Consider the following 24862-nt stretch of genomic DNA (forward strand, 5'->3'; position numbering starts at 1 on the left):
GGTGTCAGGAGGAGTTGAAGAGACTCTAGGTGAGGAGAGGGTCAAAGTGTCAGGAGGAGTTGGAGAGACTATGGGTGAGGAGAGGGTCAGGGTGTCATGGGGAGTTGGATAGGCTCTGGGTGAGGAGAGGGTCAGTGTGTCAGGAGGTTTTGGACAGGCTCTGGGTGAAGAGAAGTTCGGGGTGTTGGGAGGAGATGGAGAGACTCTGGGTGAGGAGAGGGTCAGAGTGTCGGGAGAATTTGGAGAGACTCTGGGTGAGTAGAGGGTCAGGGTATCAGGAGAATTTGGAGAGTCTGTGGGTGAGGAGATGGTCAGGGTGTCAGGAGGAAATGGAGAGATTCTGGATGAGCAGAGGGTCAGCTTGTTAGGAGGGTTTGGTCAGACTCTGGGTGAGGAGAGTGTCAGAGTGTCAGGAGGAGTAGGAGAGACTCTGGGTGAGCAGAGGTTCAGGGTGTTAGGAGGAGTTGTTCAGACTCTGGGTGAGGAGTGTGTCAGTGTGTCAGGAGGACTTGGAGAGACTCTGGGTGAGGAGGGGGTCAGAGTGTCAGGAGAAGTTGGAGAGACTCCGGGTGAGGAGATGGTCAGAGTGTCAGGAGAAAATAGAGAGATTCTGGATGAGCAGAGGGTCAGCGTGTTAGGCGGAGTTGGTCTGAATCTGGGTGATGAGAGTGTCAGGGTGTCAGGAGCAGAAGGAGAGACTCTGGGTGAGGATGGGGTCAGAGTGTCAGGAGTTGTTGGAGAGTCTCTGGGTGAGGAGATGGTCAGGGTATCAGGAGGAGATGGAAGGCACTGGGTGAGGAGTGGGTCAGGGTGTCGGGCGAATTTGCACAGACACTAGGTGAGGAGAGTGTGAGAGTGTCAGGAGGAGTTGGAGAGACTATGGGTGAGGAGAGGGTCAGGGTGTCAAGGGGAGTTGGATAGGCTCTGTGTGAGGAGAGGGTCAAAGTGTCAGGAGGAGATGGAGAGAATCTGGGTGAGGTGAGGGTTAGATTTCAGGAGGAGATGGAGAGACTCTCGGTGAGGAGATGGTCAGAGTGTCAGGAGGAGATGGAGAGACTATGAGTGAGGAGATGGTCAGAGTGTCAGGAGGAGATGGAGAGAATCTGGATGAGAAGAGGGTCAGGGTGTCGGGAGGAGATGGACAGATTCTGGGTGAGCAGAGGGTCATAATTTCAGGAGGAGTTGGAGAGAATCTAGTTGAGCAGAGGGTCAGGGTGTCGGGAGGAGATGGACAGATTCTGGGTGAGGAGAGTGTCAGAGGGTCAGGAGGAGTTGGAGAGATTCTGGATGAGGAGATGGTCAGAGTGTCAGGAGGAGTTGGACAGGCTCTGGGTGAGGAGAGGGTCAGGGTGACGGGCGAAGTTGGACAGACGCTGGGTGAGGAGAGGGTCAGAGTATCAGGAGGAGCTGGACACGCACTTGGTGAAGAGAGGGTTGGGTGTCGGGAGGATTTGGATAGACTCTGGATGAGGAGAGGGTCAGAGTGTCAGGAGAAGTTGGAGAGACTCTGTGTAAGGAGAGGGTCAGGGTGTCGGGTGGAGTTGAAGAGAATATGGGTGAAGAGTGGGGCATGGTGTCAGGAGAAGTTGGACAGGCTCTGGGTGAGGAGTGGGTCAGATTGTCAGGAGAAGATGGAGAGACTCTGGGCGAGCAGAGTGTCAGGGTGTCGGGAGGAGATGGACAGATTCTGGGTGAGGAGATGGTCAGAGTGTCAGGAATAGTTGGAGAGATTCTGGGTGAGGAGAGGGTCAGAGTGTCAGGAGATGTTGGAGAGATTCTTTATGAGGAGATGGTCAGAGTGTCAGGAGGAGTTGGAGAGACTCTGGGTGAGTAGAGGGTCAGGGTGAGGGGCGAATTTGGACAAATGCTAGGTGAGGAGAGGGTCAGAGTGTCAGGAGGAGTTGGAGGTCTACGGGTCAGGAGAGTGTCAGGGTGTCATGCGGAGTTGGACACGCTCTGGGTGAAGGGAAGGTCCGGGTGTCAGGAGGAGTTGTAGAGAATCTGGGTGAGGAGAGGGTCAGGGTGTCAGCAGGTGTTGGAGAGCCTCTGGGTGAGGAGATGGTCAGGGTGTCAGGAGGAGTTGAAGAGACTCTAGGTGAGGAGAGGGTCAGTGTATCAGGAGGAGTTGGAGAGACACTGGGTGATGAGAGGTTCAGGCTTTTGGGAGAAGTTGGACCGAATCTAGCTGAGGCGATGGTCAGGGTGTCAGGAGTATTTGGAGAGACTCTGGGAGAGGAGTGGTCAGGGTGTCAGGGGGATTTGGAGAGACTCTGGGTGAGGAGATGGTCAGGGTGTCAGGTGGAGTTGGAGAGACTCTGGGGTAGGAGAGGGTCATGTTGTTATGAGGAGTTGGAGAGACTCTGGGTGAGGAGAGGGTCTGGGTTTCAGGAGGAGTTGGAGAGACTTTTGGTGAGTTGAGGGTCAGAGTGTCAGGAGGAGTTGGACAGGCTCTGGGTGAGGAGAGGGTCAGAGTGTCAGGAGTGTTTGGAAAGACTCTGGGAGAGGAGAGGTCATGGTGTCAGGAGGATTTGGAGAGACTCTGGGTGAGGACAGGTCAGGGTGTCATTAGGCGTTGGACAGACACTGGATGAGGAGAGGTTCAGAGTGTCTGAATGAGATGGAGCAACTCTGAGTGACTAGAGGGTCAGAGTGTTGGGAGGAGTTGGAGAGATTCTGGATGAGAAGAGGGTAGAGAGTTAGGAGGAGATGGAGAGACTATGGGTGAGGAGAGGGTCAGAATGTCAGGAGAAGATGGGGAGACTCTGGGTGAGCAGAGGGTCAGGGTGTCGGGAGGTGATGGACAGATTCTGGGTGAGGAGAGGTTCAGAGTGTCAGGAGGAGTTGGAGAGACGCTGGGTGAGCAGAGTGTCAGGGTGTCGGGAGGAGATGGACAGATTCTTGGTGAGGAGAGTGTCAGGGTGTCTGGTGAAGTTGGACAGATTCTAGGTGAAGAGAGGGTCAGAGTGTCAGGAGTATTTGGAGAGACTCTGGGAGAGGAGAGATCAGGGTGTCAGGAGGATTTGGAGAGACTCTGGGTGAGGACAGGTCAGGGTGTCATTAGGAGTTGGATAGACTCTGGATGAGGAGAGGTTCAGAGTGTCTGAATGAGATGGAGCAACTCTGAGTGAGGAGAGGGTCAGAGTGTTGTGAGGAGTTGGAGAGTTTCTGGGTGAGGAGAAGGTAGAGAGTTAGGAGGAGATGGAGAGACTATGGGTGAGGAGAGGGTCAGAATGTCAGGAGAAGATGGAGAGACTCTGGGTGAGCAGAGGGTCAGGGTGTCAGGAGGTGATGGACAGATTCTGGGTGAGCAGAGGGTCAGAGTGTCAGGAGGAGTTGGAGAGACGCTGGGTGAGCAGAGTGTCAGGGTGTCGGGAGGAGATGGACAGATTCTGGGTGAGGAGAGTGTCAGAGTGTCAGGAGGATTTGGAGAGATTCTGGGTGAGGAGAGGGTCAGAGTGTCAGGAGTTGTTGGAGAGATTCTGGATGAGGAGATGGTCAGAGTGTCAGGAGGAGTTGGAGAGGCTCTGGGTGAGGAGAGGGTCAGGGTGACGGGCGAAGTTGGACAGACGCTGGGTGAGGAGAGGGTCAGAGTATCAGGAGGAGCTGGAAAGACTCTGGGTGAGGAGAGAGTCAGGGTGTCAGGATTAGCTGGACAAGCACTTGGTGAAGAGAGGGTTGGGTGTCGGGAGAATTTGTATAGACTCTGGATGAGGAGATGGTCAGAGTGTCAGGAGAAGTTGGAGAGACTCTGGGTAAGGAGAGGGTCAGGGTGTCGGGTGGAGTTGAAGAGAATCTGGGTGAAGAGTGGGGCTTGGTGTCAGGAGAAGTTGGACAGGCTCTGGGTGAGGAGATGGTCAAAGTGTCAGGAGGAGATGGAGAGAATCTGGGTGAGGAGAGGGTGAGGTTTCAGGAGGAGATTGAGAGACTCTCAGTGAGGAGAGGGTCAGAGTGTCAGGGGGAGATGGAGAGACTCTGGGTGAGGAGAGGGTCAGATTGTCAGGAGAAGATGGAGAGACTCTGGGTGAGCAGAGGGTCAGGGTATCAGAAGGAGATGGACAGATTCTGGGTGAGGAGAGGTTCAGAGTGTCAGGAGAAGTTGGAGAGACTCTGGGTGAGCAGAGTGTCAGGGTGTCGGGAGGAGATGGACAGATTCTGGGTGAGGAGAGTGTCAGAGTGTCAGGAGTAGTTGGAGAGATTCTGGGCGAGGAGAGGGTCAGAGTGTCAGGAGAAGTTGGAGAGACTCTGGATGAGGAGATGGTCAGAGTATCAGGAGGAGCTGGATAGACTCTGGGTGAGGAGAGGGTCAGGGTGTCAGGAGGAGCTGGACACGCACTGGGTGAAGAGAGGGTCAGGGTGTCGGGTGGAGTTGAAGAGAATCTGGGTGAGGAGAGGGGCATGGTGTCAGGAGAAGTTGGACAGACTCTGGGTGAGGAGAGGGTCAAAGTGTCAGGAGGAGATGGAGAGAATCTGGGTGAGGAGAGGGTGAGATTTCAGGAGGAGATGGGGAGACTCTCGGTGAGGAGAGGGTCAGAGTCTCAGGAGGAGATGGAGAGACTCTGGGTGAGGAGAGGGTCATTTTGTCAGGAGAAGATGGAGAGACTCTGGGTGAGCAGAGTGTCAGGGTGTCGGGAGGAGATGGACAGATTCTGGGTGAGGAGATGGTCAGAGTGTCAGGAGGAGTTGGAGAGATTCTGGGTGAGGAGAGGGTCAGAGTGTCAGGAGATGTTGGAGAGATTCTTTATGAGGAGATGGTCAGAGTGTCAGGAGGAGTTGGAGAGACTCTGGGTGAGTAGAGGGTCAGGGTGAGGGGCGAATTTGGACAAATGCTAGGTGAGGAGAGGGTCAGAGTGTCAGGAGGAGTTGGAGGTCTACGGGTCAGGAGAGTGTCAGGGTGTCATGCGGAGTTGGACACGCTCTGGGTGAAGGGAAGGTCCGGGTGTCGGGAGGAGTTGTAGAGACTCTGGGTGAGGAGAGGGTCAGGGTGTCAGCAGGTGTTGGAGAGCCTCTGGGTGAGGAGAAGGTCAGGGTGTCAGGAGGAGTTGAAGAGAATCTAGGTGAGGAGAGGGTCAGTGTATCAGGAGGAGTTGGAGAGACACTGGGTGATGAGAGGTTCAGGCTTTTGGGAGAAGTTGGACCGAATCTAGCTGAGGCGATGGTCAGGGTGTCAGGAGTATTTGTAGAGACTCTGGGAGAGGAGTGGTCAGGGTGTCAGGAGGATTTGGAGAGACTCTGGGTGAGGAGATGGTCAGGGTGTCAGGTGGAGGTGGAGAGACTCTGGGGTAGGAGAGGGTCATGTTGTCATGAGGAGTTGGAGAGACTCTGGGTGAGGAGAGGGTCAGGGTTTCAGGAGGAGTTGGAGAGACGATTGGTGAGTTGAGGGTCAGAGTGTCAGGAGGAGTTGGACAGGCTCTGGGTGAGGTGATGTTCAGGGTGTCAGGTGAAGTTGGACAGATTCTAGGTGAGGAGAGGGTCAGAGTGTCAGGAGTATTTGGAAAGACTCTGGGAGAGGAGACGTCATGGTGTCAGGAGGATTTGGAGAGACTCTGGGTGAGGACAGGTCAGGGTGTCATTAGGAGTTGGACAGACACTGGATGAGGAGAGGTTCAGAGTGTCTGAATTAGATGGAGCAACTCTGAGTGACGAGAGGGTCAGAGTGTTGGGAGGAGTTGGAGAGATTCTGGATGAGAAGAGGGTAGAGAGTTAGGAGGAGATGGAGAGACTATGGGTGAGGAGAGGGTCAGAATGTCAGGAGAAGATGGGGAGACTCTGGGTGAGCAGAGGGTCAGGGTGTCGGGAGGTGATGGACAGATTCTGGGTGAGGAGAGGTTCAGAGTGTCAGGAGGAGTTGGAGAGACGCTGGGTGAGCAGAGTGTCAGGGTGTCGGGAGGAGATGGACAGATTCTGGGTGAGGAGCGTGTCAGGGTGTCAGGTGAAGTTGGACAGATTCTAGGTGAGGAGAGGGTCAGAGTGTCAGGAGTATTTGGAGAGACTCTGGGAGAGGAGAGGTCAGGGTGTCAGGAGGATTTGGAGAGACTCTGGGTGAGGACAGGTCAGGGTGTCATTAGGAGTTGGACAGACTCTGGATGAGGAGAGGTTCAGAGTGTCTGAATGAGATGGAGCAACTCTGAGTGAAGAGAGCGTCAGAGTGTTGGGAGGAGTTGGAGAGTTTCTGGGTGAGGAGAAGGTAGAGAGTTAGGAGGAGATGGAGAGACTATGGGTGAGGAGAGGGTCAGAATGTCAGGAGAAGATGGAGAGACTCTGGGTGAGCAGAGGGTCAGGGTGTCAGGAGGTGATGGACAGATTCTGGGTGAGCAGAGGGTCAGAGTGTCAGGAGGAGTTGGAGAGACGCTGGGTGAGCAGAGTGTCAGGGTGTCGGGAGGAGATGGACAGATTCTGGGTGAGGAGAGTGTCAGAGTGTCAGGAGGATTTGGAGAGATTCTGGGTGAGGAGAGGGTCAGAGTGTCAGGAGTTGTTGGAGAGATTCTGGATGAGGAGATGGTCAGAGTGTCAGGAGGAGTTGGAGAGGCTCTGGGTGAGGAGAGGGTCAGGGTGACGGGCGAAGTTGGACAGACGCTGGGTGAGGAGAGAGTCAGAGTATCAGGAGGAGCTGGAGAGACTCTGGGTGAGGAGAGAGTCAGGGTGTCAGGAGGAGCTGGACACGCACTTGGTGAAGAGAGGATTGGGTGTCGGGAGGATTGGATAGACTCTGGATGAGGAGAGGGTCAGAGTGTCAGGAGAAGTTGGAGAGACTCTGGGTAAGGAGAGGGTCAGGGTGTCGGGTGGAGTTGAAGAGAATCTGGGTGAAGAGTGGGGCTTGGTGTCAGGAGAAGTTGGACAGGCTCTGGGTGAGGAGATTGTCAAAGTGTCAGGAGGAGATGGAGAGAATCTGGGTGAGGAGAGGGTGAGGTTTCAGGAGGAGATTGAGAGACTCTCAGTGAGGAGAGGGTCAGAGTGTCAGGAGGAGATGGAGAGACTCTGGGTGAGGAGAGGGTCAGATTGTCAGGAGAAGATGGAGAGACTCTGGGTGAGCAGAGGGTCAGGGTATCAGAAGGAGATGGACAGATTCTGGGTGAGGAGAGGTTCAGAGTGTCAGGAGAAGTTGGAGAGACTCTGGGTGAGCAGAGTGTCAGGGTGTCGGGAGGAGATGGACAGATTCTGGGTGAGGAGAGTGTCAGAGTGTCAGGAGTAGTTGGAGAGATTCTGGGCGAGGAGAGGGTCAGAGTGTCAGGAGAAGTTGGAGAGACTCTGGATGAGGAGATGGTCAGAGTATCAGGAGGAGCTGGATAGACTCTGGGTGAGGAGAGGGTCAGGGTGTCAGGAGGAGCTGGACACGCACTGGGTGAAGAGAGGGTCAGGGTGTCGGGTGGAGTTGAAGAGAATCTGGGTGAGGAGAGGGGCATGGTGTCAGGAGAAGTTGGACAGACTCTGGGTGAGGAGAGGGTCAAAGTGTCAGGAGGAGATGGAGAGAATCTGGGTGAGGAGAGGGTGAGATTTCAGGAGGAGATGGGGAGACTCTCGGTGAGGAGAGGGTCAGAGTCTCAGGAGGAGATGGAGAGACTCTGGGTGAGGAGAGGGTCATTTTGTCAGGAGAAGATGGAGAGACTCTGGGTGAGCAGAGTGTCAGGGTGTCGGGAGGAGATGGACAGATTCTGGGTGAGGAGATGGTCAGAGTGTCAGGAGGAGTTGGAGAGATTCTGGGTGAGGAGAGGGTCAGAGTGTCAGGAGATGTTGGAGAGATTCTTTATGAGGAGATGGTCAGAGTGTCAGGAGGAGTTGGAGAGACTCTGGGTGAGTAGAGGGTCAGGGTGAGGGGCGAATTTGGACAAATGCTAGGTGAGGAGAGGGTCAGAGTGTCAGGAGGAGTTGGAGGTCTACGGGTCAGGAGAGTGTCAGGGTGTCATGCGGAGTTGGACACGCTCTGGGTGAAGGGAAGGTCCGGGTGTCGGGAGGAGTTGTAGAGACTCTGGGTGAGGAGAGGGTCAGGGTGTCAGCAGGTGTTGGAGAGCCTCTGGGTGAGGAGAAGGTCAGGGTGTCAGGAGGAGTTGAAGAGAATCTAGGTGAGGAGAGGGTCAGTGTATCAGGAGGAGTTGGAGAGACACTGGGTGATGAGAGGTTCAGGCTTTTGGGAGAAGTTGGACCGAATCTAGCTGAGGCGATGGTCAGGGTGTCAGGAGTATTTGTAGAGACTCTGGGAGAGGAGTGGTCAGGGTGTCAGGAGGATTTGGAGAGACTCTGGGTGAGGAGATGGTCAGGGTGTCAGGTGGAGGTGGAGAGACTCTGGGGTAGGAGAGGGTCATGTTGTCATGAGGAGTTGGAGAGACTCTGGGTGAGGAGAGGGTCAGGGTTTCAGGAGGAGTTGGAGAGACGATTGGTGAGTTGAGGGTCAGAGTGTCAGGAGGAGTTGGACAGGCTCTGGGTGAGGTGATGTTCAGGGTGTCAGGTGAAGTTGGACAGATTCTAGGTGAGGAGAGGGTCAGAGTGTCAGGAGTATTTGGAAAGACTCTGGGAGAGGAGACGTCATGGTGTCAGGAGGATTTGGAGAGACTCTGGGTGAGGACAGGTCAGGGTGTCATTAGGAGTTGGACAGACACTGGATGAGGAGAGGTTCAGAGTGTCTGAATTAGATGGAGCAACTCTGAGTGACGAGAGGGTCAGAGTGTTGGGAGGAGTTGGAGAGATTCTGGATGAGAAGAGGGTAGAGAGTTAGGAGGAGATGGAGAGACTATGGGTGAGGAGAGGGTCAGAATGTCAGGAGAAGATGGGGAGACTCTGGGTGAGCAGAGGGTCAGGGTGTCGGGAGGTGATGGACAGATTCTGGGTGAGGAGAGGTTCAGAGTGTCAGGAGGAGTTGGAGAGACGCTGGGTGAGCAGAGTGTCAGGGTGTCGGGAGGAGATGGACAGATTCTGGGTGAGGAGCGTGTCAGGGTGTCAGGTGAAGTTGGACAGATTCTAGGTGAGGAGAGGGTCAGAGTGTCAGGAGTATTTGGAGAGACTCTGGGAGAGGAGAGGTCAGGGTGTCAGGAGGATTTGGAGAGACTCTGGGTGAGGACAGGTCAGGGTGTCATTAGGAGTTGGACAGACTCTGGATGAGGAGAGGTTCAGAGTGTCTGAATGAGATGGAGCAACTCTGAGTGAAGAGAGCGTCAGAGTGTTGGGAGGAGTTGGAGAGTTTCTGGGTGAGGAGAAGGTAGAGAGTTAGGAGGAGATGGAGAGACTATGGGTGAGGAGAGGGTCAGAATGTCAGGAGAAGATGGAGAGACTCTGGGTGAGCAGAGGGTCAGGGTGTCAGGAGGTGATGGACAGATTCTGGGTGAGCAGAGGGTCAGAGTGTCAGGAGGAGTTGGAGAGACGCTGGGTGAGCAGAGTGTCAGGGTGTCGGGAGGAGATGGACAGATTCTGGGTGAGGAGAGTGTCAGAGTGTCAGGAGGATTTGGAGAGATTCTGGGTGAGGAGAGGGTCACAGTGTCAGGAGTTGTTGGAGAGATTCTGGATGAGGAGATGGTCAGAGTGTCAGGAGGAGTTGGAGAGGCTCTGGGTGAGGAGAGGGTCAGGGTGACGGGCGAAGTTGGACAGACGCTGGGTGAGGAGAGAGTCAGAGTATCAGGAGGAGCTGGAGAGACTCTGGGTGAGGAGAGAGTCAGGGTGTCAGGAGGAGCTGGACACGCACTTGGTGAAGAGAGGATTGGGTGTCGGGAGGATTGGATAGACTCTGGATGAGGAGAGGGTCAGAGTGTCAGGAGAAGTTGGAGAGACTCTGGGTAAGGAGAGGGTCAGGGTGTCGGGTGGAGTTGAAGAGAATCTGGGTGAAGAGTGGGGCTTGGTGTCAGGAGAAGTTGGACAGGCTCTGGGTGAGGAGATTGTCAAAGTGTCAGGAGGAGATGGAGAGAATCTGGGTGAGGAGAGGGTGAGGTTTCAGGAGGAGATTGAGAGACTCTCAGTGAGGAGAGGGTCAGAGTGTCAGGAGGAGATGGAGAGACTCTGGGTGAGGAGAGGGTCAGATTGTCAGGAGAAGATGGAGAGACTCTGGGTGAGCAGAGGGTCAGGGTATCAGAAGGAGATGGACAGATTCTGGGTGAGGAGAGGTTCAGAGTGTCAGGAGAAGTTGGAGAGACTCTGGGTGAGCAGAGTGTCAGGGTGTCGGGAGGAGATGGACAGATTCTGGGTGAGGAGAGTGTCAGAGTGTCAGGAGTAGTTGGAGAGATTCTGGGCGAGGAGAGGGTCAGAGTGTCAGGAGAAGTTGGAGAGACTCTGGATGAGGAGATGGTCAGAGTATCAGGAGGAGCTGGATAGACTCTGGGTGAGGAGAGGGTCAGGGTGTCAGGAGGAGCTGGACACGCACTGGGTGAAGAGAGGGTCAGGGTGTCGGGTGGAGTTGAAGAGAATCTGGGTGAGGAGAGGGGCATGGTGTCAGGAGAAGTTGGACAGACTCTGGGTGAGGAGAGGGTCAAAGTGTCAGGAGGAGATGGAGAGAATCTGGGTGAGGAGAGGGTGAGATTTCAGGAGGAGATGGGGAGACTCTCGGTGAGGAGAGGGTCAGAGTCTCAGGAGGAGATGGAGAGACTCTGGGTGAGGAGAGGGTCATTTTGTCAGGAGAAGATGGAGAGACTCTGGGTGAGCAGAGTGTCAGGGTGTCGGGAGGAGATGGACAGATTCTGGGTGAGGAGATGGTCAGAGTGTCAGGAGGAGTTGGAGAGATTCTGGGTGAGGAGAGGGTCAGAGTGTCAGGAGATGTTGGAGAGATTCTTTATGAGGAGATGGTCAGAGTGTCAGGAGGAGTTGGAGAGACTCTGGGTGAGTAGAGGGTCAGGGTGAGGGGCGAATTTGGACAAATGCTAGGTGAGGAGAGGGTCAGAGTGTCAGGAGGAGTTGGAGGTCTACGGGTCAGGAGAGTGTCAGGGTGTCATGCGGAGTTGGACACGCTCTGGGTGAAGGGAAGGTCCGGGTGTCGGGAGGAGTTGTAGAGACTCTGGGTGAGGAGAGGGTCAGGGTGTCAGCAGGTGTTGGAGAGCCTCTGGGTGAGGAGAAGGTCAGGGTGTCAGGAGGAGTTGAAGAGAATCTAGGTGAGGAGAGGGTCAGTGTATCAGGAGGAGTTGGAGAGACACTGGGTGATGAGAGGTTCAGGCTTTTGGGAGAAGTTGGACCGAATCTAGCTGAGGCGATGGTCAGGGTGTCAGGAGTATTTGTAGAGACTCTGGGAGAGGAGTGGTCAGGGTGTCAGGAGGATTTGGAGAGACTCTGGGTGAGGAGATGGTCAGGGTGTCAGGTGGAGGTGGAGAGACTCTGGGGTAGGAGAGGGTCATGTTGTCATGAGGAGTTGGAGAGACTCTGGGTGAGGAGAGGGTCAGGGTTTCAGGAGGAGTTGGAGAGACGATTGGTGAGTTGAGGGTCAGAGTGTCAGGAGGAGTTGGACAGGCTCTGGGTGAGGTGATGTTCAGGGTGTCAGGTGAAGTTGGACAGATTCTAGGTGAGGAGAGGGTCAGAGTGTCAGGAGTATTTGGAAAGACTCTGGGAGAGGAGACGTCATGGTGTCAGGAGGATTTGGAGAGACTCTGGGTGAGGACAGGTCAGGGTGTCATTAGGAGTTGGACAGACACTGGATGAGGAGAGGTTCAGAGTGTCTGAATTAGATGGAGCAACTCTGAGTGACGAGAGGGTCAGAGTGTTGGGAGGAGTTGGAGAGATTCTGGATGAGAAGAGGGTAGAGAGTTAGGAGGAGATGGAGAGACTATGGGTGAGGAGAGGGTCAGAATGTCAGGAGAAGATGGGGAGACTCTGGGTGAGCAGAGGGTCAGGGTGTCGGGAGGTGATGGACAGATTCTGGGTGAGGAGAGGTTCAGAGTGTCAGGAGGAGTTGGAGAGACGCTGGGTGAGCAGAGTGTCAGGGTGTCGGGAGGAGATGGACAGATTCTGGGTGAGGAGCGTGTCAGGGTGTCAGGTGAAGTTGGACAGATTCTAGGTGAGGAGAGGGTCAGAGTGTCAGGAGTATTTGGAGAGACTCTGGGAGAGGAGAGGTCAGGGTGTCAGGAGGATTTGGAGAGACTCTGGGTGAGGACAGGTCAGGGTGTCATTAGGAGTTGGACAGACTCTGGATGAGGAGAGGTTCAGAGTGTCTGAATGAGATGGAGCAACTCTGAGTGAAGAGAGCGTCAGAGTGTTGGGAGGAGTTGGAGAGTTTCTGGGTGAGGAGAAGGTAGAGAGTTAGGAGGAGATGGAGAGACTATGGGTGAGGAGAGGGTCAGAATGTCAGGAGAAGATGGAGAGACTCTGGGTGAGCAGAGGGTCAGGGTGTCAGGAGGTGATGGACAGATTCTGGGTGAGCAGAGGGTCAGAGTGTCAGGAGGAGTTGGAGAGACGCTGGGTGAGCAGAGTGTCAGGGTGTCGGGAGGAGATGGACAGATTCTGGGTGAGGAGAGTGTCAGAGTGTCAGGAGGATTTGGAGAGATTCTGGGTGAGGAGAGGGTCAGAGTGTCAGGAGTTGTTGGAGAGATTCTGGATGAGGAGATGGTCAGAGTGTCAGGAGGAGTTGGAGAGGCTCTGGGTGAGGAGAGGGTCAGGGTGACGGGCGAAGTTGGACAGACGCTGGGTGAGGAGAGAGTCAGAGTATCAGGAGGAGCTGGAGAGACTCTGGGTGAGGAGAGAGTCAGGGTGTCAGGAGGAGCTGGACACGCACTTGGTGAAGAGAGGATTGGGTGTCGGGAGGATTGGATAGACTCTGGATGAGGAGAGGGTCAGAGTGTCAGGAGAAGTTGGAGAGACTCTGGGTAAGGAGAGGGTCAGGGTGTCGGGTGGAGTTGAAGAGAATCTGGGTGTGGAGTGGGGCATGTTGTCAGGAGAAGTTGGACAGGCTGTGGGTAAGGAGAGGGTCAAAGTGTCAGGAGGAGATGGAGAGAATCTGGGTGAGGAGAGGGTCAGATTTCAGGAGGAGATGGAGAGACTCTCGGTGAGGAGAGGGTCAGAGTGTCAGGAGGAGATGGAGAGACTCTGCGTGAGGAGAGGTTCAGATTGTCAGGAGAAGATGGAGAGACTCTGGGTGAGCAGAGGGTCAGGGTGTCAGAAGGGGATGGACAGATTCTGGGTGATTAGAGTGTCTGAGTGTCAGGAGGAGTTGGAGAGATTCTGGGTGAGGAGAGGGTCAGAGTGTCACGAGAAGTTGGAGAGACTCTGGATGAGGAGAGGGTCAGAGTGTCAGGAGGAGTTGGACAGGCTCTGGGTGAGGAGAGGGTCAGGGTGACGGTCGAAGTTGGACAGACGCTGGGTGAGGAGAGGGTCAGAGTGTCAGGAGGAGTTGGAGAGATTCTGGGTGAGGAGAGGGTCAGAGTGCCAGGAGATGTTGGCGAGATTATGGATGAGGAGATGGTCAGAGTGTCATTAGGAGTTGGACAGACTCTGGATGAGGAGAGGTTCAGAGTGTCTGAATGAGATGGAGCAACTCTGAGTGAGGAGAGGGTCAGAGTGTTGGGAGGAGTTGGAGAGATTCTGGGTGCGGAGAGGGTAGAGAGTTAGGAGGAGATGGAGAGACTATTGGTGAGGAGAGGGTCAGAATGTCAGGAGAAGATGGACAGACTCTGGGTGAGCAGAGGGTCAGGGTGTCAGAAGGAGATGCACAGATTCTGGGTGAGGAGAGTTTCAGAGTGTCAGGATGAGTTGGAGAGACACTGGGTGAGCAGAGTGTCAGGGTGTCGGGAGGAGATGGACAGATTCTTGGTGAGGAGAGGGTCAGAGTGTCAGTAGTATTTGGAGAGATTCTGGGTGAGGAGAGGGTCAGAGTGTCAGGAGATGTTGGAGAGATTCTGGATGAGGAGATGGTCAGAGTGTCAGGAGGAGTTGGAGAGGCTCTGGGTGAGGAGAGTGTCAGGGTGAGGGGCGACTTTGTACAGATGCTAGGTGAGGGGAGGGTCAGAGTGTCAGGAGGAGTTGGAGAGACTCTGGGTGAGGAGAGGGTCAGGGTATCAGGAGAAGTTGGAGAGATTCTGGGTGAGGAGATGGTCAGGGTGTCAGGAAGAAATGGAGTTACTCTGGATGAGCAGAGGGTCAGCGTGTTAGGAGAGGTTGGTCAGACTCTGGGTGAGGAGAGTGTCAGAGTGTCAGGAGGAGTAGGAGAGACTCTGGGTGAGCAGAGGTTCAGGGTGTTAGGAGGAGTTGGACAGACTCTGGGTGAGGAGTGTGTCAGTGTGTCAGGAGGAGTTGCAGAGACTCTGAGTGAGGAGGGGGTCAGAGTGTCAGGAGAAGTTGGAGAGACTCTGGGTGAGGAGATGGTCAGGGTGTCAGGAGAAAATAGAGAGATTCTGGATGAGCAGAGGGTCAGCGTGTTAGGCGGGGTTGGTCAGACTCTGGGTGATGAGAGTGTCAGAGTGTCAGGAGGAGAAGGAGAGACTCTGGGTGAGCAGAGGTTCAGGGTGTTAGGAGGAGTTGGACAGAATTTGGGTGAGGAGTGTTTCAGTGTGTCAGGAGGTGTTGGAAAGACTCTGGGTGAGGAGGGGGTCAGAGTGTCAGGAGAAGTTGGAGAGACTCTGGGTGAGGAGATGGTCAGGGTGTCAGGAGGAGATGGAAGGCACTGGGTGAGGAGTGGGTCAGGGTGTCGGGCGAATTTGGACAGACACTAGGTGAGGAGAGTTTCAGAGTGTCAGGAGGAGTTGGAGAGACTATGGGTGAGGAGAGGGTCAGGGTGTCATGGGGAGTTGGATAGGCTCTGGGTGAGGAGAGGTTCAGGGTGTCAGGAGGTTTTGGACAGTCTCTGGGTGAGGAGAGGGTCAGGGTGTCAGCAGGAGTTGGAGAGACTCTGAGTGAGGAGATGGTCAGAGTGTCAGGAGGAGTTGGATAGGCTCTGGGTGAGGAGAGGGTCAGAGTGACGGGCGAAGTTCGACGGACGCTGGGTGAGGAGAGGGTCAGAGTGTCAGGAGGAGCTGGAGAGACTCTGGGTGAGGAAGAGTCAGGGTGTCAGGATGAGCTGGACAAGCACTTGGTGAAGAGAGGGTTGGGTGTCGGGAGGATTTGTATAGACTCTGGATGAGGAGAGGGTCAGAGTGTCAGGAGAAGTTGGAGAGACTCTGGGTAAGGAGAGGGTCAGGGTGTCGGGTGGAGTTGAAGAGAATCTGGGTGAAGAGTGGGGCATGGTGTCAGGAGAAGTTGGACAGGCTCTGGGTGAGGAGATGGTCAAAGTGTCAGGAGGAGATGGAGAGAATCTGGGTGAGGAGAGGGTGAGGTTTCAGGAGGAGATTGAGAGACTCTCAGTGAGGAGAGGGTCAGAGTGTCAGGAGGAGATGGAGAGACTCTGGGTGAGGAGAGGGTCAGATTGTCAGGAGAAGATGGAGAGACTCTGGGTGAGCAGAGGGTCAGGGTATCAGAAGGAGATGGACAGATTCTGGGTGAGGAGAGGTTCAGAGTGTCAGGAGAAGTTGGAGAGACTCTGGGTGAGCAGAGTGTCAGGGTGTCGGGAGGAGATGGACAGATTCTGGGTGAGGAGAGTGTCAGAGTGTCAGGAGGAGTTGGAGAGTATCTGGGCGAGTAGAGGGTCAGAGTGTCAGGAGAAGTTTTAGAGACTCTGGATGAGGAGATGGTCAGAGTGTCAGGAGGAGTTGGAGAGGCTCTGGGTGAGGAGAGGGTCAGGGTGACGGTCGAAGTTGGACAGACGCTGGGTGAGGAGAGGGTCAGAGTATCAGGAGGAGCTGGATAGACTCTGGGTGAGGAGAGGGTCAGGGTGTCAGGAGGAGCTGGACACGCACTGGGTGAAGAGAGGGTCAGGGTGTCGGGTGGAGTTGAAGAGAATCTGGGTGAGGAGAGGGGCATGGTGTCAGGAGAAGTTGGACAGACTCTGGGTGAGGAGAGGGTCAAAGTGACAGGAGGAGATGGAGAGAATCTGGGTGAGGAGAGGGTGAGATTTCAGGAGGAGATGGGGAGACTCTCGGTGAGGAGAGGGTCAGAGTCTCAGGAGGAGATGGAGAGACTCTGGGTGAGGAGAGGGTCAGATTTCAGGAGAAGATGGAGAGACTCTGGGTGAGCAGAGTGTCAGGGTGTCGGGAGGAAATGGACAGATTCTGGGTGAGGAGATGGTCAGAGTGTCAGGAGGAGTTGGAGAGATTCTGGGTGAGGAGAGGGTCAGAGTGTCAGGAGATGTTGGAGAGATTCTTTATGAGGAGATGGTCAGAGTGTCAGGAGGAGTTGGAGAGACTCTGGGTGAGTAGAGGGTCAGGGTGAGGGGCGAATTTGGACAAATGCTAGGTGAGGAGAGGGTCAGAGTGTCAGGAGGAGTTGGAGGTCTACGGGTCAGGAGAGTGTCAGGGTGTCATGCGGAGTTGGACACGCTCTGGGAGAAGGGAAGTTCCGGGTGTCGGGAGGAGTTGTAGAGACTCTGGGTGAGGAGAGGGTCAGGGTGTCAGCAGGTGTTGGAGAGCCTCTGGGTGAGGAGAAGGTCAGGGTGTCAGGAGGAGTTGAAGAGAATCTAGGTGAGGAGAGGGTCAGTGTATCAGGAGGAGTTGGAGAGACACTGGGTGATGAGAGGTTCAGGCTTTTGGGAGAAGTTGGACCGAATCTAGCTGAGGCGATGGTCAGGGTGTCAGGAGTATTTGGAGAGACTCTGGGAGAGGAGTGGTCAGGGTGTCAGGAGGATTTGGAGAGACTCTGGGTGAGGAGATGGTCAGGGTGTCAGGTGGAGTTGGAGAGACTCTGGGGTAGGAGAGGGTCGTGTTGTCATGAGGAGTTGGAGAGACTCTGGGTGAGGAGAGGGTCAGGGTTTCAGGAGGAGTTGGAGAGACGATTGGTGAGGAGAGGGTCAGAGTGTCAGGAGGAGTTGGACAGGCTCTGGGTGAGGTGATGTTCAGGGTGTCAGGTGAAGTTGGACAGATTCTAGGTGAGGAGAGGGTCAGAGTGTCAGGAGTATTTGGAAAGACTCTGGGAGAGGAGACGTCATGGTGTCAGGAGGATTTGGAGAGACTCTGGGTGAGGACAGGTCAGGGTGTCATTAGGAGTTGGACAGACACTGGATGAGGAGAGGTTCAGAGTGTCTGAATGAGATGGAGCAACTCTGAGTGACGAGAGGGTCAGAGTGTTGGGAGGAGTTGGAGAGATTCTGGATGAGAAGAGGGTAGAGAGTTAGGAGGAGATGGAGAGACTATGGGTGAGGAGAGGGTCAGAATGTCAGGAGAAGATGGGGAGACTCTGGGTGAGCAGAGGGTCAGGGTGTCGGGAGGTGATGGACAGATTCTGGGTGAGGAGAGGTTCAGAGTGTCAGGAGGAGTTGGAGAGACGCTGGGTGAGCAGAGTGTCAGGGTGTCGGGAGGAGATGGACAGATTCTGGGTGAGGAGCTTGTCAGGGTGTCAGGTGAAGTTGGACAGATTCTAGGTGAGGAGAGGGTCAGAGTGTCAGGAGTATTTGGAGAGACTCTGGGAGAGGAGAGGTCAGGGTGTCAGGAGGATTTGGAGAGACTCTGGGTGAGGACAGGTCAGGGTGTCATTAGGAGTTGGACAGACTCTGGATGAGGAGAGGTTCAGAGTGTCTGAATGAGATGGAGCAACTCTGAGTGAAGAGAGCGTCAGAGTGTTGGGAGGAGTTGGAGAGTTTCTGGGTGAGGAGAAGGTAGAGAGTTAGGAGGAGATGGAGAGACTATGGGTGAGGAGAGGGTCAGAATGTCAGGAGAAGATGGAGAGACTCTGGGTGAGCAGAGGGTCAGGGTGTCAGGAGGTGATGGACAGATTCTGGGTGAGCAGAGGGTCAGAGTGTCAGGAGGAGTTGGAGAGACGCTGGGTGAGCAGAGTGTCAGGGTGTCGGGAGGAGATGGACAGATTCTGGGTGAGGAGAGTGTCAGAGTGTCAGGAGGATTTGGAGAGATTCTGGGTGAGGAGAGGGTCAGAGTGTCAGGAGTTGTTGGAGAGATTCTGGATGAGGAGATGGTCAGAGTGTCAGGAGGAGTTGGAGAGGCTCTGGGTGATGAGAGAGTCAGGGTGTCAGGAGGAGCTGGACACGCACTTGGTGAAGAGAGGGTTGGGTGTCGGGAGGAGTTGGATAGACTCTGGATGAGGAGAGGGTCAGAGTGTCAGGAGAAGTTGGAGAGACTCTGGGTAAGGAGAGGGTCAGGGTGTCGGGTGGAGTTGAAGAGAATCTGGGTGAGGAGTGGGGCATGGTGTCAGGAGAAGTTGGACAGGCTGTGGGTAAGGAGAGGGTCAAAGTGTCAGGAGGAGATGGAGAGAATCTGGGTGAGGAGAGGGTCAGATTTCAGGAGGAGATGGAGAGACTTTCGGTGAGGAGAGGGTCAGAGTGTCAGGAGGAGATGGAGAGACTCTGGGTGAGGAGAGGTTCAGATTGTCAGGAGAAGATGGAGAGACTCTGGGTGAGCAGAGGGTCAGGGTGTCAGAAGGTGATGGACAGATTCTGGGTGATTAGAGTGTCTGAGTGTCAGGAGGAGTTGGAGAGATTCTGGGTGAGGAGAGGGTCAGAGTGTCACGAGAAGTTGGAGAGACTCTGGATGAGGAGAGGGTCAGAGTGTCAGGAGGAGTTGGACAGGCTCTGGGTGAGGAGAGGGTCAGGGTGACGGTCGAAGTTGGACAGATGCTGGGTGAGGAGATGGTCAGAGTGTCAGGAGGAGTTGGAGAGATTCTGGGTGAGGAGAGGGTCAGAGTGCCAGGAGATGTTGGCGAGATTATGGATGAGGAGATGGTCAGAGTGTCATTAGGAGTTGGACAGACTCTGGATGAGGAGAGGTTCAGAGTGTCTGAATGAGATGGAGCAACTCTGAGTGAGGAGAGGGTCAGAGTGTTGGGAGGAGTTGGAGAGATTCTGGGTGAGGAGAGGGTAGAGAGTTAGGAGGAGATGGAGAGACTATTGGTGATGAGAGGGTCAGAATGTCAGGAGAAGATGGACAGACTCTGGGTGAGCAGAGGGTCAGGGCGTCAGAAGGAGATGCACAGATTCTGGGTGAGGAGAGGTTCAGAGTGTCAGGAGGAGTTGGAGAGACGCTGGGTGAGCAGAGTGTCAGGGTGTCGGGAGGAGATGGACAGATTCTTGGTGAGGAGAGGGTCAGAGTGTCAGGAGTATTTGTAGAGATTCTGGGTGAGGAGAGGGTCAGAGTGTCAGGAGATGTTGGAGAGATTCTGGATGAGGAGATGGTCAGAGTGTCAGGAGGAGTTGGAGAGGCTCTGGGTGAGGAGAGGGTCAGGGTGAGGGGCGACTTTGGACAGATGCTAGGTGAGTGGAGGGTCAGAGTTTCAGGAGGAGTTGGAGAGACTCTGGGTGAGGAGAGGGTCAGAGTGTCGGGAGAAGTTGGAGAGACTCTGGGTGATTAGAGGGTCAGGGTAGCAGGAGAAGTTGGAGAGATTCTGGGTGAGGAGATGGTCAGGGTGTCAGGAAGAAATGGAGTTACTCTGGATGAGCAGAGGGTCAGCGTGTTAGGAGGGGTTGGTCAGACTCTGGGTGAGGAGAGTGTCAGAGTGTCAGGAGGAGTAGGAGAGACTCTGGGTGAGCAGAGGTTCAGGGTGTTAGGAGGAGTTGGACAGACTCTGGGTGAGGAGTGTGTCAGTGTGTCAGGAGGAGTTGGAGAGACTCTGAGTGAGGAGGGGGTCAGAGTGTCAGGAGAAGTTGGAGAGACTCTGGGTGAGGAGATGGTCAGGGTGTCAGGAGAAAATAGAGAGATTCTGGATGAGCAGAGGGTCAGCGTGTTAGGCGGGGTTGGTCAGACTCTGGGTGATGAGAGTGTCAGAGTGTCAGGAGGAGAAGGAGAGACTCTGGGTGAGCAGAGGTTCAGGGTGTTAGGAGGAGTTGGACAGAATTTGGGTGAGGAGTGTGTCAGTGTGTCAGGAGGAGTTGGAGAGACTCTGGGTGAGGAGGGGGTCAGAGTGTCAGGAGAAGTTGGAGAGACTCTGGGTGAGGAGATGGTCAGGGTGTCAGGAGGAGATGGAAGGCACTGGGGGAGGAGTGGGTCAGGGTGTCGGGCGAATTTGGACAGACACTAGGTGAGGAGAGTTTCAGAGTGTTAGGAGGAGTTGGAGAGACTATGGGTGAGGAGAGGGTCAGGGTGTCATGGGGAGTTGGATAGGCTCTGGGTGAGGAGAGGTTCAGGGTGTCAGGAGGTTTTGGACAGTCTCTGGGTGAAGAGAAGGTCAGGGTGTTGGGAGGAGTTGGAGAGACTCTGGGTGAGGAGAGGGTCAGGGTGTCAGGAGGAGTTGGAGAGACTCTGAGTGAGGAGATGGTCAGAGTGTCAGGAGGAGTTGGATAGGCTCTGGGTGAGGAGAGGGTCAGAGTGACGGGCGAAGTTGGAAAGACACTAGGTGAGGAGAGTGTCAGAGTGTCAGGAGGAGTTGGAGAGACTATGGGTGAGGAGAGGGTCAGGGTGTCATGGCGAGTTGGATAGGCTCTGGGTGAGGAGAGGGTCAGCGTGTTAGGAGGGGTTGGTCAGACTCTGGGTGAGCAGAGGTTCAGGGTGTTAGGAGGAGTTGGACAGACTCTGGGTGAGTAGTGTGTCAGTGTGTCAGGAGGAGTTGGAGAGACTCTGGGTGAGGAGGGGGTCAGAGTGTCAGGAGGAGTTGGAGGGACTCTGGGTGAGGAGATGGTCAGTGTGTCAGGAGGAGATGGAAGGCACTGGGTGAGGAGTGGGTCAGGGTGTCGGGCGAATTTGGACAGACACTAGGTGAGGAGAGTGTCAGAGTGTCAGTAGGAGTTGGAGAGACTATGGGTGAGGAGAGGGTCAGGGTGTCATGGGGAGTTGGATATGCTCTGGGTGAGGTGACGGTCAGGGTGTTGGGAGGAGTTGGAGAGACTCTGGGTGAGGAGAGGGTCAGGGTGTCCCCAGGAGTTGGAGAGACTCTGAGTGAGGAGATGGTCAGAGTGTCAGGAGGAGTTGGACAGGCTTTGGGTGAGGAGAGGGTCAGGGTGTCAGGAGAAGTTGGAGAGAGTCTTGCTAAGGAGAGGGTCAGTGTGTTGGGTGGAGTTGAAGAGAATCTGTTTGAGGAGAGGGGCAGGGTGTCAGGAGAAGTTGGACAGGCTCTGGGTGAGGAGAGGGTCAAAGTGTCAGGAGGAGATGGAGAGAATCTGGGTGAGGAGAGGGTCAGATTTCAGGAGGAGATGGAGAGACTCTGGGTGAGGAGAGGGTCAGAGTGTCAGGAGAAGATGGAGAGCCTCTTGTTGAGCAGAGGGTCAGGGTGTCAGGAGGAGATGGATAGATTCTGGGTGAGGAGAGGGTCAGAGTGTCAGGAGATGTTGGAGAGCTTCTGGATGAGGAGATGGTCAGAGTGTCAGGAGGAGTTGGAGAGACTCTGAGTGAGGAGAGGGTCAGAGTGTCGCGAGAAGTTGGAGAGAACCTGGGTGAGGAGAGGGTCAGTGTATCAGGAGTAGTTGGAGAGAGTCTGGGTGAGGAGATGGTAAGGTTGTCAGGAAGAAATGGAGAGATTCTGGATGAGCAGAGGGTCAGCGTGTTAGGAGGGGTTGGTCAGACTCTGGGTGAGGAGAGTGTCAGAGTGTCAGGAGGAGTAGGAGAGACTCTGGGTGAGGAGAGGTTCAGGGTGTTAGGAGGAGTTGGACAGACTCTGGGTGAGGAGTGTGTCAGTTTGTCAGGAACAGTTGGAGAGACTCTGGGTGAGGAGGGGGTGAGAGTGTCAGGAGAAGTTGGAGAGACTCTGGGTGAGGAGATGGCCAGGGTGTCAGGAGAAAATAGAGAGATTCTGGATGAGCAGAGGTCCGCGTGTTAGGCGGGGTTGGTCAGACTCTGGGTGATGAGTGTGTCAGAGTGTCAGGAGGAGAAAGAGATACTCTGGGTGAGCAGTGGTTCAGGGTGTTAGGTGGAGTTGGAGAGACTCTGGGTGAGGAGTGTGTCAGTGTGTCAGGAGGAGTTGGAGAGACTCTGGGTGAGGATGGGGTCAGAGTGTCGGAGAAGTTGGAGAGACTCTGGGTGAGGAGATGTTCAGGGTGTCAGGAGGAGATGGAAGGCACTGGGTGAGGAGTGGGTCAGGGTGTCGGGCGAATTTGGACAGACACTAGGTGAGGAGAGTTTCAGAGTCTCAGGAGGAGTTGGAGAGACTATGGGTGAGGAGAGGGTCAGGGTGTCATGGGGAGTTGGATAGGCTCTGGGTGTGGAGAGGTTCAGGGTGTCAGGAGGTTTTGGACAGGCTTTGGGTGAAGAGAAGGTCAGGGTGTTGGGAGGAGTTGGAGAGACTCTGGGTGAGGAGAGGGTCAGGGTGTCAGCAGGAGTTGGAGAGACTCTGAGTGAGGAGATGGTCAGAGTGTCAGGAGGAGTTGGATAGGCTCTGGGTGAGGAGAGGGTCAGAGTGACGGGCGAAGTTCGACGGATGCTGGGTGAGGAGAGGGTCAGAGTGTCAGGAGGAGCTGGAGAGACTCTGGGTGAGGAAGAGTCAGGGTGTCAGGAGGAGCTGGACAAGCACTTGGTGAAGAGAGGGTTGGGTGTCGGGAGGATTTGTATAGACTCTGGATGAGGAGAGGGTCAGAGTGTCAGGAGAAGTTGGAGAGACTCTGGGTAAGGAGAGGGTCAGGGTGTCGGGTGGAGTTGAAGAGAATCTGGGTGAAGAGTGGGGCATGGTGTCAGGAGAAGTTGGACAGGCTCTGGGTGAGGAGAGGGTCAAAGTGTCAGGAGGAGATGGAGAGAATCTGGGTGAGGAGAGGGTGAGGTTTCAGGAGGAGATTGAGAGACTCTCAGTGAGGAGAGGGTCAGAGTGTCAGGAGGAGATGGAGAGACTCTGGGTGAGGAGAGGGTCAGATTGTCAGGAGAAGATGGAGAGACTCTGGGTGAGCAGAGGGTCAGGGTATCAGAAGGAGATGGACAGATTCTGGGTGAGGAGAGGTTCAGAGTGTCAGGAGAAGTTGGAGAGACTCTGGGTGAGCAGAGTGTCAGGGTGTCGGGAGGAGATGGACAGATTCTGGGTGAGGAGAGTGTCAGAGTGTCAGGAGGAGTTGGAGAGATTCTGGGCGAGGAGAGGGTCAGAGTGTCAGGAGAAGTTGGAGAGACTCTGGATGAGGAGATGGTCAGAGTGTCAGGAGGAGTTGGAGAGGCTCTGGGTGAGGAGAGGGTCAGGGTGACGGTCGAAGTTGGACAGACTCTGGGTGAGGAGAGGGTCAGAGTATCAGGAGGAGCTGGATAGACTCTGGGTGAGGAGAGGGTCAGGGTGTCAGGAGGAGCTGGACACGCACTGGGTGAAGAGAGGGTCAGGGTGTCGGCTGGAGTTGAAGAGAATCTGGGTGAGGAGAGGGGCATGGTGTCAGGAGAAGTTGGACAGACTCTGGGTGAGGAGAGGGTCAAAGTGTCAGGAGGAGATGGAGAGAATCTGGGTGAGGAGACGGTGAGATTTCAGGAGGAGATGGGGAGACTCTCGGTGAGGAGAGGGTCAGAGTCTCTGGAGGAGATGGAGAGACTCTGGGTGAGGAGAGGGTCAGATTGTCAGGAGAAGATGGAGAGACTCTGGGTGAGCAGAGTGTCAGGGTGTCGGGAGGAGATGGACAGATTCTGGGTGAGGAGATGGTCAGAGTGTCAGGAGATGTTGGAGAGATTCTTTATGAGGAGATGGTCAGAGTGTCAGGAGGAGTTGGAGAGACTCTGGGTGAGTAGAGGGTCAGGGTGAGGGGCGAATTTGGACAAATGCTAGGTGAGGAGAGGGTCAGAGTGTCAGGAGGAGTTGGAGGTCTACGGGTCAGGAGAGTGTCAGGGTGTCATGCGGAGTTGGACACGTTCTGGGTGAAGGGAAGGTCCGGGTGTCGGGAGGAGTTGTAGAGACTCTGGGTGAGGAGAGGGTCAGGGTGTCAGCAGGTGTTGGAGAGCCTCTGGGTGAGGAGAAGGTCAGGGTGTCAGGAGGAGTTGAAGAGAATCTAGGTGAGGAGAGGGTCAGTGTATCAGGAGGAGTTGGAGAGACACTGGGTGATGAGAGGTTCAGGCTTTTGGGAGAAGTTGGACCGAATCTAGCTGAGGCGATGGTCAGGGTGTCAGGAGTATTTGGAGAGACTCTGGGAGAGGAGTGGTCAGGGTGTCAGGAGGATTTGGAGAGACTCTGGGTGAGGAGATGGTCAGGGTGTCAGGTGGAGTTGGAGAGACTCTGGGGTAGGAGAGGGTCGTGTTGTCAGGAGGAGTTGGAGAGACTCTGGGTGAGTAGAGGGTCAGGGTGAGGGGCGAATTTGGACAAATGCTAGGTGAGGAGAGGGTCAGAGTGTCAGGAGGAGTTGGAGGTCTACGGGTCAGGAGAGTGTCAGGGTGTCATGCGGAGTTGGACACGTTCTGGGTGAAGGGAAGGTCCGGGTGTCGGGAGGAGTTGTGGAGACTCTGGGTGAGGAGAGGGTCAGGGTGTCAGCAGGTGTTGGAGAGCCTCTGGGTGAGGAGAAGGTCAGGGTGTCAGGAGGAGTTGAAGAGAATCTAGGTGAGGAGAGGGTCAGTGTATCAGGAGGAGTTGGAGAGACACTGGGTGATGAGAGGTTCAGGCTTTTGGGAGAAGTTGGACCGAATCTAGCTGAGGCGATGGTCAGGGTGTCAGGAGTATTTGGAGAGACTCTGGGAGAGGAGTGGTCAGGGTGTCAGGAGGATTTGGAGAGACTCTGGGTGAGGAGATGGTCAGGGTGTCAGGTGGAGTTGGAGAGACTCTGGGGTAGGAGAGGGTCGTGTTGTCATGAGGAGTTGGAGAGACTCTGGGTGAGGAGAGGGTCAGGGTTTCAGGAGGAGTTGGAGAGACGATTGGTGAGGAGAGGGTCAGAGTGTCAGGAGGAGTTGGACAGGCTCTGGGTGAGGTGATGTTCAGGGTGTCAGGTGAAGTTGGACAGATTCTAGGTGAGGAGAGGGTCAGAGTGTCAGGAGTATTTGGAAAGACTCTGGGAGAGGAGACGTCATGGTGTCAGGAGGATTTGGAGAGACTCTGGGTGAGGACAGGTCAGGGTGTCATTAGGAGT

The sequence above is a fragment of the Carcharodon carcharias genome, chromosome 10, assembly GCF_017639515.1.
Source record: "Carcharodon carcharias isolate sCarCar2 chromosome 10, sCarCar2.pri, whole genome shotgun sequence".
Taxonomy (NCBI): Eukaryota; Metazoa; Chordata; class Chondrichthyes; order Lamniformes; family Lamnidae; genus Carcharodon; species Carcharodon carcharias.